This window comes from Rousettus aegyptiacus, unplaced genomic scaffold (assembly GCF_014176215.1).
Source record: "Rousettus aegyptiacus isolate mRouAeg1 unplaced genomic scaffold, mRouAeg1.p scaffold_m13_p_1, whole genome shotgun sequence".
Taxonomy (NCBI): Eukaryota; Metazoa; Chordata; class Mammalia; order Chiroptera; family Pteropodidae; genus Rousettus; species Rousettus aegyptiacus.
This window is the reverse complement of record NW_023416284.1, coordinates 66,338,335-66,351,821: the sequence shown is the minus strand read 5'-3', so window position 1 is coordinate 66,351,821 and position 13,487 is coordinate 66,338,335.

The window sequence follows — 13,487 nt, the reverse complement described above, 5'->3', positions numbered from 1 at the left end:
AGGGGTAATGGGAGATGCGTGGGTTGGGCAGATGTCCATTTCTGACACAAGCAGCGGTTTCAAAAGCCTGAAGATTTCAAAATCAAGTAAGGAAACCTCTGCACCAACATCCCACTGTTCCTCAACCATAACTTCATGCTCAGTATTGCTTACCAGCCCCACCAATCAGGCAGAGTCCCATTTTGAAACCATAGGGAAACAGAATCTTCTCTGATGTGTTTGAAAGCAATTTTAGACGTCGTGTCATTCTAGTTTACTTACTTTAGCATTTAGCAGACAGCTCTAAAAAATATGAACATTTTCTTATCTAACTACACCATCATCATGCCAGGAAAAGGCTTCTTTCAGCCTTCAGTCAGAGTATTTCCCACTTTATCAGAGGCAAGGATGCTGTCATGGTAGTGTGGCTGACCAACAGCCTCTCCTCCCTGTCTGTACTTTCCTAAGTGTAAACCATCTGGATCTGTACCTCACTGTCTTCCACAAAGGCAGACAAGACATGAGGGTGAGTGTAGGCCTGAGAGGAAATGTGGTCAGCCCAGAGGGGAATCAGGTGGGTAAAAATGAAAATGAATTCTCCTTTATGTTCCTCTTAGGTTTCTTTCCATGGTATTACTGAAACCAGGGTCAAAGGGTTGTCTTGTTCATAACCGAGAACCGACCCATTTCAGAAGATGATACGGACTAGTAGGAGAGACAACGTGCTCGCCCTTGGTGCCCCACACTGGTGCTGAGTCACACTTTCCAACAATGACAGTGCAGGCTAAATCCTGTTCTCTGCGAAGATGAACCACCTTACCCCAACCCCAGGCAGAGTCCTTCCGCATGCTCAAGGCTGGTTAATAATGAGTCCCTGAATCTTTGTATTTATATATATATGTTTTAATGGCATTGTTGAGATGGAATTCATATAGCATACAATTCACTCTTTAAAGTGTACAATTCAATGGCTTTTAGTATATTCACAGGGCTGTGCAACTAACACAACAAATTTCAAACATTTTCATCACCCCCAAAAGAAATCCCATACCCCTTAGCCATTACCCCCTCTAGTCTTCCCCAATCCCTCAGCCCTAGGTAACCACTACTTTGCTTTCTGTGGCTAAAGACTTGTCAAATCTGAACTTTTCATATAAATGGAATCATACCATGTGCCTTTTCTGATTAGCTCCTTTCCCTTGGCATAATATTTTCAAGGTTCATCCATGCTGTTGCATGTATCAATATTTCATTCCTTTTCATGGTGGATAATATGCCATTGTGTGGATATACCACATTAATTTAGCCATTCATGATAGACATTTGGGGTTTTTTTGTACCTTGAGCTATTATAAACAATCCGCTATAAACATTCAAGCACAAGTTCACCCTACTTTTCTTTATAGTTTTATATATGCTTGAAATTTTTCATAATAATAATAATTAATAATAATAACTGTGGAACTCTCTAAGATCTCAATGTAAACCATAAACTGAAAACTCCATAAAATATTGGATCCCAGACTATAGAATGACCTTCATCTACATTCAGTTGAAATCTTCTTAGGTAGAATACTTGAAAAGTAACTGATTCAAGTATATCTTATATATTGTATTTTAACTTAAAACCTACAATGTTAGCCAATGTTTGGATAATGGACTAAGCCTTTTTTTTCTTTTTGAGTATAGATGGGTCCTTATGATTGCTATTTGTGGTGTTTCTCCTACATAGACTATAGACATAATGTCTCTTCTACAATTTTTAATTATGGCTTCTTCAAAGTGGAAAAGAAGATATAAACACTATAGAGCAATCTGAGAGCAGAATCTTTCTATATTTTTATTAGTTTTCAACAACACCAACATTTATTCCATACACCAAAATTGATACAAATATTTTAGGAATTTAGCTTTGTTTACTCCTTACTAAGGATTTAATTTGGTTTTTACATAACCAACAATTCTCTTTCTTGAACTCATATTTAATCGATCAATTTCATACAGTTACAAGGACTACTGCTATAATATACAGGCTAGGGGATAAGCGTATATGGCTCTTGTTAAGCACAGAGTTCAGCTGGTGGGAACAAAGTGCATTTGTGGAACAGCCTCTTAGTGTGGGACATCAACCAGTGTATTGTACAAGAAGATAAAAAGCCTGGTTAATATACTAGGTTAAGAAGAGGTCAATTAAAAAAAAAAAAAAGCATTTTCTTGATTTGGAAAAATTTGAATTAACTGACTGAATTTTTGACCTTATATCAAGTTCTTTGAGTGATGCGTACCTGGCCAACAAGTATGCTGAGTCTGGTGAAGAGTCAACAAGGAGCCACAGAAAAAGCAGTTCATGCTTCACGTGGGACTGTGGCTGGCACTGGAGGGAGCTGACAGGGACGAGAGAGCTGGGAGATGAAATAAGGAGGGTGAGTTTTTCAATCAAGTAGTGCTGGCTACTTTCCTCTTCAGAGATTAAATTTGTTCTACTAGCTTCCACAACAAACTTATGCTGAGTGTGGGGGCCAGTGACTAAAAGTAAAGCTCTCTAGACTCAGTCACAGCCTCTTTTTCAAAACACAGTTCATGCCTCTGGGTGAGGTTGGGAGTGGCTGAGTATTTGTTTTCTGCTTCCAGTGGCCTGGCAGCCACATCCTTGTAGAACATCATGTGCTCTTCATGGGAGCAAGAAAGAAAATGATTATGAATAATAGGACAACAAAGTTGAAAGGGGCCTAAATGGCCTCTACTCCAAATGTCCCATTTTACAGATATGGAGATTGAGGTCTAGATAGGGAGTGTGGCTTGTCACCAACTTAACTACCCTGCTGACCATGTTCAGCAAACATAGATATGCTAATTATGTACTGATTCCAAACTTCCGCCCCAAATTCTCTGAAGTTCGGGACACTCTCTCACTGGATAATAATAAGAGGAGCAAAGTGACCATTGGAATGCTGACAAGGTGACTGTAGAATACAAGAGAAACTTATTGCTGAGTGAGAAAAGATCTTCAATGTCCATCTAGCCCAAAACTTTTATTTTGTAGTTGAGGACACCAAAACTCTGAGCAGGCAGTGACAGAAGTATCTAAAGCAAGAACTAGGAGAAGCAAATAAATTTCAAAATCCTAGAAATCCATCATTTGAAATATGTAATGCCCAGGCTGCTAAGAGTCCTATGTTGACTGAATTAATTTTATTTCATACATCTCTATACCCAGTGCCTGGCATGGCATGTAGCAGATTCTTGATAAATATTCCTTAACTGAATTACAAAGATTATCGTTCAAGTTAAGACAGCATAAGGCATAATGTATATTCCATAAGAAGATTAAAAGATAGTCAAGACCACAGCTGATTGATGGGGTAGAAGAGGCTTCCTGGAGGAGATAGCATTGAGGTGGGCCTGGGAAAATGAGCAGAATTTTGAAGGGTGGGTTATGCAGGTGGAAAGTGGGAAGAGCATGTTCTCCGTAGAGGAACAGGGTATTAAGAATGCAGAGAGCAGGGTGCCTAGGGTTTGGGAAACATCCAACTATCCAGTTGGCCACGATGTAGCACTAGAGTGGGGGAGTAGAGGCTGTGGGCTTGTAGTGAGTCCCCAGAACTCTGTCTAACTTTTCACGAGGCTCTGAAGAGGCTTAAGGTTTTGAAGGGGAGGAAGGATATACAAAACTCATCCTAGGAGTAAGACCCTATAAGAAACCAATACTCAGTTTAGAGACAGGAATTTTCCCTACTTCATCCAAGTGCTCTGGCTCTATGAAAAGGTCAGAAAAACACTGATGACTGTCTCTGTTGGGAAATACTTTAAGGCCATTGAAGCTGTCAGAGAGATAAGCAACCTCATGATGGTTCTGGTGATCCAGGCCCATTCTGGCTCAGGAAGTATAAGGACACACGGAGATTAGCCAAGCGTGAGGAAAATATTGGTTAAACAGTCTGAGTTCTTCAGAAAAGTTCAGGCTCAGTTCAAATTTCGGATTGAATTTTGAGCCAATGTTGATTTTGTCAGCACCTGTTTGCCCCAACACTTTAAAAGAAAGGTTGTTTGTATTAGATAAGCTCTGAGGACGAAAGTGGAGAAAACAATAATGACCATTAATTGTCTCGTTTGAGGCGCTCTATTAGGCATTCACATATATTTTCACTAATTTTTTCAGCAATTTTGAGAGTTAGATGGCTTTAGAGGTGTATGGTACCTGTAACTTTTTCTGTCTGGCAAGCTTTTTCGTCACCTTGGTATTGGTGGCCATGTGACTGGGGACTGGCCAATCAGAATAGCCCATCTCCTGGCTACGGTGATCGGACCCAACCTGCACCCATCAGAGTCCTTCCCTGAGATTGATACCTTGATGCTGGACAGAGAGGCATTTTCTGCCGGCCTAAGCTGAGGCTATGGTGGCCACTGTGACAACGGCACTGCTGTCCAGTCTCTACCTCTGCCCAGACCTGCTTCCTCTATTCCCTCACAGGGGAGGTACCCGAGCACTCATCTCTAACACTTTCCTGCTCATTAATCATTTTCTCAGGGTGATCTCTCAGGGAACAGATTAAAGAGGAGGAGAAGGATTGGGGGCCAGGGTGCTGGCGTCTGACTTTATAGAGAATTTTCCTTGAATTACATAGTATAATTAAAAATAAAAATACAAGCATTCAGAAAGCCACTTGTTTTCCCAAGGAAAGCTTAAACCAGCAACTTTCCATCAGCTGCCAAGAGTGCTAGGAGAGTCAAGAAGTATTTTTTCCTAAAGGCCAGGGAATGACACAGATGGCCTTTCAAGGATGCTTCTAGTTTCTATCGATTTGCATGAATGCAAAAAAAAAGATTGAATGCATTTTTTTTTTTTTTTTTTTTTTTGCTGAGTGGTCATGGATGATGAATGCTTCTTAATAAACAAGGGTGACGCAGCCACTGGCCAGCCTTTAACTCTGGTCACTCTCACTGTTCCATTACTGACATGATTGCTGTTCTCAGGTCTGAGATGAGCAAATCTGAGGCAGGCAGTCTAAAAGCTAAGACATAAACTTATGTGGTCAGGGACCAGGACTGCTTCACACACCACTCACCAAGGACCCAAGTGGGAGCTGCTTGATGATCCATGAGCCTAAGAGACACTGTCTCCATCTGGGAGACAAACTGCCTTTCTCTAACCTTCACAAAGGTACCACACTGGCTAATTTCTCCCTGCCAGGAATACACCTTCTCTCCCTCTAATCATTTTCCCATCTGAATTAAAAAGAAGCTTGCCGCTCCAACATGAATGATGAGCAGCGACTGAGACACACCTGTAATGGGCAGATTTGTTCACAGTTCATGAAGCATAAAGATTTAATTCATTTTTACATTAAATAGGTTGATTGAATACGATAACTAAATTGCTCATTGTCCTTTCAAAGACAAAAAGGATTTGGAGCATTAGGGAAAGAACTTGTGGGTTTTTTTGTGCTTTTTTTTTGTTTTTTGTTTTTTGGTAAACATAATTTTTCATGTAGAAAGTTCACAGAGTTTACCTGTAATCTTAGCTTGCAATCAGACAAAAAGATTAGAGCTGGTCTTGTAAAGTTTATTTAAAAGCTTAGAGTGAGACCAAATAAAGGCAAATACCATTTTCCTTTCTTTTTTTTTTTTTTTTTTTTTTTTTTTTTTGTGCCCATGCCAAAATGTACATACATCTTGAAAACATTCCTGTGGAGGTGACTCTAACTTCCTGTACTACGAGTACCTGCAGAGGAAGGTGGGGTCCTGCCAGAGGCACGCTGTAGCACAGGCCTCATGGCCAGGACCTTGTGGTCAATGTGATGGGACAAATAGACCCTGTGTAAGGGGCTGGGCAGGCTGCTTCTGGTAAGTTACATACATAGCAGTGAGACACAGATAGGACAGAGAGACTCTCTAAAGATAACAGGGTCAATGAGAAAACAACTTGATCTTGAGTTGTTCTCCAAATCCATTTGATTTAATAATATTAATAAAAGGATATACAGAAATACACCACAAATGAACAGGCTACCCTGAATCACAGGTCCAGTGGATATCACCTACTTGGTACAGTTTGAGCAACTCTACCTTTGATTTCAACATGCTTTTACTAAGGAACTTCTTTCAAATGAGAAAGGAAAGTAGTAAGTAATTGATATTTTAGCAAGAGTGAGTTTGTCACCTGGGACCAACAGAACAAGCAGTAAGGTCTGCCAGTGATATGAGGATTGGAATGATGATAGGTGGAGATCTGGAAGTGAAGGAGGAAGAGGGCCTGGTAGGTTAGTCTATTCCTATCCTGCAAGCTCACCTTCTCCATGAGCTCATTCTACATTAAAAGGGCAGCCTGTGTTCAGTCTTAGCTTCTCTTTGGTAGCAGTGTGTTGGAAGATGTGGGTTTCCTTATTTCCAAAAGGGGTTCCTCAGACATCTAGACACAAACAAAAAATCCCACAACTCAATGCACTCGCGTCAGGTCCAGGTCACAGGACCTCACCAGGATCAGGGTACAGCTAGCCTTACTAAAAACCAAGCCTCTCTGAGCAAATTTGTTTTGAATTCCAAAGTTAATGGGAAGCATCTAAGAAAATAATGCAGGTAGAAATAACTGTTAGCAGGAATACAGTTACTCTATCTGTTCTGTATAGTTAGGCACCTAGAGATATTCCTCCTCTTACGTACAGAACAGCCTGTAGGATTTGGAGAAAAGAAGCAACAATACAACCAGAGAGAGTGTAGCTCTGTATTATCTGAGTTTCTTATGTTCCGAAATGTTTTTCTGCACAAAAGATCCTAGATAACATGGCAAGCCTTCCATCTATCCACCCATCTATCAACCCATCATCCATTCATCCACCCATCCATCCATCCTTCTATCCATCCATCCATCTGTCCATTCATTCACCAAAAGCTACTTGATACTAATTACATGTGCCAGGTTAATGACGGGCAGATACATGTACCCATCTCCACACTGGGTGGGCAAGAAGTAGGTAGTTATTTTCTTTGGTAAAGAAACTAGCTGACAGACATGATAAAATCCAATAAGATGCAATATAGCATAGACATAAAGACAAGCTCTGGAGTTAACTATTTTAATCATGATTTTGTCACTTTCTAGCAATGTAGGAAGGTTAGCTAACCCTAGTGTTTCAGTTCCCTCTTCTGTAAAATGAGGGAATAATAATAACTCCTACCCTACAGTATTGTTATAAGAATTAATTGAGACAATGAATGTAAAGTGCTTAGAACCATGCCTGGCACATGTAATGTACTCCTGGAGTCTGAAGAGGCAGTGGGAAAGGGGAGTTTCCTAAGGAACAGAAAATGTGTCTGATGTCATGACCAGGCTCATTTACAAATGCTCCAGTCACTGGCCATAGAAGGAGTAAGTCACTGGTAGTTGGGAAAGTTAAAACTTAGGGTTTTATGTTTAATATGTTTGTCTTCATGTTCCCAGAGGTCCAGCAACAGCTCAAGCCAATAGTTCTGCAAAAAAAAAAAAAAAAAAAAAAAAAAAAAAAAAAAAAAAAAAAAATGCCTGGTGAGGAAAGCCAAGGAATGGGGAACATCCCTAGGAAGAAGAAAGGGAACAAGTAAGATGACCTAGGTGGCAGAATTCTTGCAGGGTCCTGATAAAGGTAAACTATCAGCTAGAGCAGCTTGCCAAGACTTTGATAGACAAGGCATATCAAAGCCTTGAGCCTATGAGGCCCTGGTTCTTCTCTATTAGATAAACCCCCAAGGAGGTAGCCGATAAAGAGGAGAAGTTGGAGGAGAGGTAAGCACCAGGTCTAAGGCTGAGGGTTTTTATGCTCAATGTGGCAACTTCTGCAAACCCACTGGAATGTCTGGAGAACTAAAAGACCCTATACGGGTAGGAGAAATCATGTGCTTGCTTTAATCTTCTTCAAATATCAAGGAATGACTTTGGACCATGGTGGTAGGTGCTTTTTCCAGATCAGATGCTAACCAAAGAAGCCAATCCTAAACCTGGAGGTGATCCCTGACAAACTTTTTTTTTTTTTTTAAATCAAACAAAACTTTAACCATCACTGGAAACAAAGTAATGGGGTGGTTCAGAGTAATGGTTATGATTAATGTTTTCTTGCTAAGTTACCCCTTGAAAAAGGAAAATGGACCATCACTCTCTATAAGAGAGCAGAAGAGACTCAATAATTGTTATCTGGCCCAACAACTCTTAGCACAGACTGGCTTGTGTTGAGTACTTTGGATATAAGTCCCCATGTAATCTTCAAAGATTCTCCAAGAGATTTGTCTCCATTACATGGATGAAGAAACCGAGGGTTGGAGAGGTGAAGGGGAGTACTCAAAGTCACAGCCAGTGACAGGTAGAGATTGATTTGAATTTGGTTTTCTCTCCTCCAAATCCCAGTAGCTTTCTATTATTGACCCCAAACCCACCCATCATCCCATAGTGATTATATGTAGAGAGGAACAGAGCTGAGCCTAAAAGAGGAAAATGTCTGCAGTTCTGTAGAGTGCAGAGAGGAACACTGACACTGAGATCTGAGATCTGCGATCTGCGATCTGCGGCAGGGCTCTGCAACTGCAGTCTTTTTATCTTTAGCTCTTAGTCCTTTATCCTTGGTAAGGCTCCTTTGGAAAAACTCTAATCTGAACAAAGAACAAGACTGTTTTGTTAATGTCTTGTCAGGAGGATGACAGCTGGGTGGAGAGGGGAAAAGGAGAAAGAAAGACCACAGAAAGAGAGGACAGGGGAATGGCCTGCATGGCAGCAGCACAAGCTTAGTGGGACTGGGGTTGGGAATGGGGATGGGGATGGGGATGGAGATGCTGCTTTTCATTCAACAGGCTCCATGGAGTCAAGCGAGGAAGCAAAGCTGGAAGGACTTAGGGAACGATGGCACTCAACCCTTAATTGCACTTGGGAGCCAAGTGCTGTGCTAGTGCTAGAATTTATAAACACCTTTACTCTTCTCAGGAACATTTTGAGGTATTGTTGATTGACCTTTCTTCCTAGGTAAGGAGACTAAGAAAAATTAACAAGTCAATGATTTACCATGTAGCTACTCTATACCCTCTTTTACGTGCAGAGCTTCTAATATCCTCTAACCTATATTGTAATGATCACGTATGATCATGTCTTTACCCCCAGAAATTACCCCCTTAGAGTCGTCTTATATTAGAATCTTTACATAATACTCTGAAGGATACTTTTTAGTCACTTTATTTTGGACAACAAAATGATGAAATATGTTAGTTCTAAAATATCTGAAGCAATGCTAATGTGGGACCTTATGGGAGACTCCTGGTAATACAGGAAAGTAGGGGATAGAGAAATGGGACACATGTGGCAATTATTCCTGGAGATCTGACCCCTCAATTGTTAAATTTGGAGACCACAGTAACAAATCATATAAAGATCATGTTAAAGTCATTATTATTACATACAATATTTTAAAGATAAGGGTTATCTTAAGGGATCACAAATAGGGAAAGCATTATAGTAGTGTGGGGTAAATTTCCCAATGATAATATCATACAAAAAGTGCTGAATCTCAAGCATCCTAACTGGAAAAACAAGTAATGTTCTTTGGAAAATAGGCTTGAAGACTGGCTCTAGTGAAGACCAAGACACTAGGCATATGGGAAAAGGTTGATTAAAAGTATTGCATTGTGACTGGGTAAAGGCAATACATTATAAACATGGCACGACTTTTAAATATATCATTTAAACTAAATATCACTTAAATATACCATTAAATATTAATCAGTATTTCTAAATTAATCAGTATTTATAAATTTAAGTATGCAGAAGTCATTAAAACAATATATTAACTATTATACATAGACATTTGCCTATTTCATATACATTCTGACACATTTTTATATTGGCTTCAACAGAATCCTTTCTTAAATGCTCGTTGGCTCAATGGGGGTGCTATCATATTCAGAATCACCTCACACATGTTCTTCTATCCACTGTACTCTCACTGAGGTGATGGCTACATCCTAAGTCACACATGGTTCAGCCTAGCATATAGTCTGTCCTCAGTCACAGGGTGTTGAGTTATTGCTGTCATTTTAGAGATAAAGAAATCCAGTGGGTTAGGAAACTTGGCCAAAGCATACAGATAATAATAAGCGGAGCTGGCCTGTTCTAGAACAGTTTTTCCGATGTCCTTGCCAGGGCACAAGCTACAACACCAAGCTGGAGTGCAAGGAAATGTTTCCTCCTACTCCACTGGAAACAGAACCCCATCACGGAGCAGACTCTACAAATCCCAGGCTGGAGGATAGCTAGAGACATGCTATGTTTGGATCTGGCCGCTGCCAGGGCAATGCCACATACATTTACGTTTGGCCTTTTGTGAATTTGTTATCGATTCATGACAGCTGGGAAGCAGACCTGGCAATGTTCGATCATTTGGTTTAGAAATTCACACTTCTTTTTCATTTCAGACATTATCACATTTTTCTCACATTCTTTTCAAGATGAGTGATAGCAGCATTACACACTGCCTGGGCACTCTGAGGAGCGCTTCCTGGGAACTCACTCCCACCACTTCTGCGGAGGGAAGGGACAAGCTCGGTGGAAAATCTGCAGATATGTGGTAATGCAGAAAACACTACGAAAAGGGTTTTTGGCAGCACAGTCATTGCAGCTGTGTTGCTCATGCTGCAAGTTAACGTGTACTTTGATCGCTGACATTAAATTTAGTCATAGAGGAAGCTTTTTAAAATCGCACTTTATAGGAATTTTAAAGCTATATTCTCACAAGCTATAAAATGTGGTCTCCCAAAGTAATTTAAGAATAACATTCTAAAGTCTAATCAATGTAATGTATACTTGAAACTAATAATAAAATATTTTTTTTAAAAAAAGTATAACACTCTAAAAACATGTTAACATTCCCTTATATAAGAAGTGTATGAAATGTATGTGTGTGTTCATGCTTGTATGCTCGTAGGTGTATATGTTTAAATCTTTCTCACCTCTCACTTCCCGACAACTCAAGCTTTCAAAAGCAGAATTGTCTCTGGGTAAAATCATGCCGAAGTCATAAGTTGCCTTCTGCTTTGCTGCCTTCCCACCATTCGATTGATCAGAAAGTATTTGTGATATTCCACACACCCTCTCTTCCTTCCACCCCCCTTCTCTAGGCCCCAGCTAGCTCTCAGAGATGTTCATCATAACACTTTCTTCCTGGGTAGTTAGTTGAGAATGTCAGGTCCTAGAATATTAGGGTGAGAAGAGACTTCGGTGGATCCTCTGATCCGAAGTCTTCATTGTATGTGTAGGAAAAGGCTCAAGGACCAAAGGCCTCAGTGGCAGCAAGTCAGGACAGACTGTGAGAATGCTGTCTGTGGGTCTCAATGCTTTTCCAGAGCCCAGGAGAGCAACCCACATGGACAACCCTGACAATGGGGATTGGTCCTTGAGATCCTGGCACCACTCTATTCTTTGCCTTGCCCTTCTTCCCTCAAACTCCTGCCCCCAAATCCACCTCTCTGAATGGGCCTGAAGCGGGTGGGGCCCACCTATGAGTATGGCCCTGCAGAAAGACCTTTCCAGATTCAGACTGCTGGCAGAGGTGGGTTAAATACTTCCACTCGGAGAGGATTGCTTAAGCTTAAATCATCATTGTCAAGAGCAAACATCATGACACCTTTAAGTGACAGCCTTTAAGTTCCTGCAAATTTACTGTTTCAGAGGGACCAAGAGCCAGAAGGTCAGTTGTTAATTCTTAGCATGAGTTAGAATTTGTTGACATATGCAACATTCCTCTCTTCCCTGATTTATACACACATATAAACCTCACATCCTATTAATGAGCCTCATTGTTTCAAAGATAAAGTCAAGATTTACAAAGAGTCTTCAAGATTGGACCTTGCTTACCTTTCTGGGCTCAAGTTATCCACCGGCCTCTCTTTCTGTGCATCCAGCCATCTCGTCTTCTTCCTTGAGGGGCCTTTCCTTGATCCTCATTTCCTGGTCAAGCCCCCTATCTCTACTCCAGTTATGTACTCTTTTGCCAATTTAGCAATCTCTGCAAGATTTATATCATGGTCGTCAAGCAATTAACTAGTTGGCTATTTACTCCACATTCCTAAATATCAGCTTCCAGAAAGCAGAGACCATCTCTGTTTTATTCCCAGAGACCTTATATATATGATGCGTAAAAAAATATTTTAGTGAATAATAGGGGTCCTGGGGGGCAGAATATCTAGGCAGCCACATCAAATATGGGGGCGGGTTTGGCTCAGCTGACAAGTCCTGGGAACCAGAGAGATGTGACCTGGATGGAAACTGGGGACAGTTCGAGGACAGGCTTGCAGGCCAGCTTGGAAGAGGAGGCTCAGCCATGGGGCATTTCACAACAAGGCCTCAGACAGCCCTTTTGAGCAGAGAGAGCACTCTGGGATTTGGCTTTCTGGTTCCATGTTTTTCTGAGCAACACAAGATGGGAAGGAAAACAGTTTAGAAGGAAACAATGTTTGTTTACTCCTCGATGGTCTGAGAAATGCCCATAAGGAATAGGGCAAGTTGAAGTAACCAAAGACATTCTCCACCCTGCCTAATTCAGAAGGGACTCTGGTGCTTGGGACATTAGAAAAGCCATGCAGCTATGCGTGGCTTCTGTTGAAAGAATTCCACTGGCTTCAGAGTCAGAAAGACTTGGGTTCAAATCTCTGTTTCCATTTGCTACTCGTGTGAACCTAGGCAGATGACTTAACCTCTCCTTGAGCTTCAATAGCCTTTTTTCATAAAATGGGCATGATTACTGGCTCACTATAGGAATGAACAGATCTTAAGTGAAGCATCTGACCTAGAGGAGGCACTATAAGTAAAGAATAGTTAAAATTGCTGATGGTGTGTTATTCTGTCAGCTCCTGCAGGGACATTTGGCTCTGATCACTGTGGATTTTGACCCTTCTATTTACTAGGGGTTATATAATAGCCCATTGTGAGGCAGAATTTTATATAATTGTTAGAAAGTTTGCTTCTCAAATAATAGGGAAAAAAAATTGTTTTCTTTAACCAAGTGTTTGGTCCCATTGAATCCAATTATGTCATTGATTCAGAAACTTTATGGTTAGAATTGCGTCCAACAATTAATACTCTCTTGGCAGGGTGGAAAGGGAGGCCACCCCCATTCTGCTATTCAGAGACCACAGGAAATGCTAGGCTCAGGTGTGGAGCCCCATTACCAGGTAATGTTAGGAAGAACACACACAGAGGCATGCATTCCTGAGCGGTGAATGTAAGGGTTTTTGTTTGTCCGCTCCTTATAAGGAATGAGTTATCATCAATCCCACAGAAAGGTCATGGCTTTTTCTCTCTCCTCAAGTGGCTGAAATCAGCTTTTTGCTTCAGAGGGGTGGAGCAGTGATTAAACGGTAAATACACCAGCATTTCAGATATCCAACTATGAAGATGTTGACAAATCTTTGCAGCAGAACCGAATTTTTCAGGTTTTGTCTGATCCTAGAGACTCTTGAAAAATGAACTTGGAAGCTTCTCCTTTCCCTTAGAAGCAAGT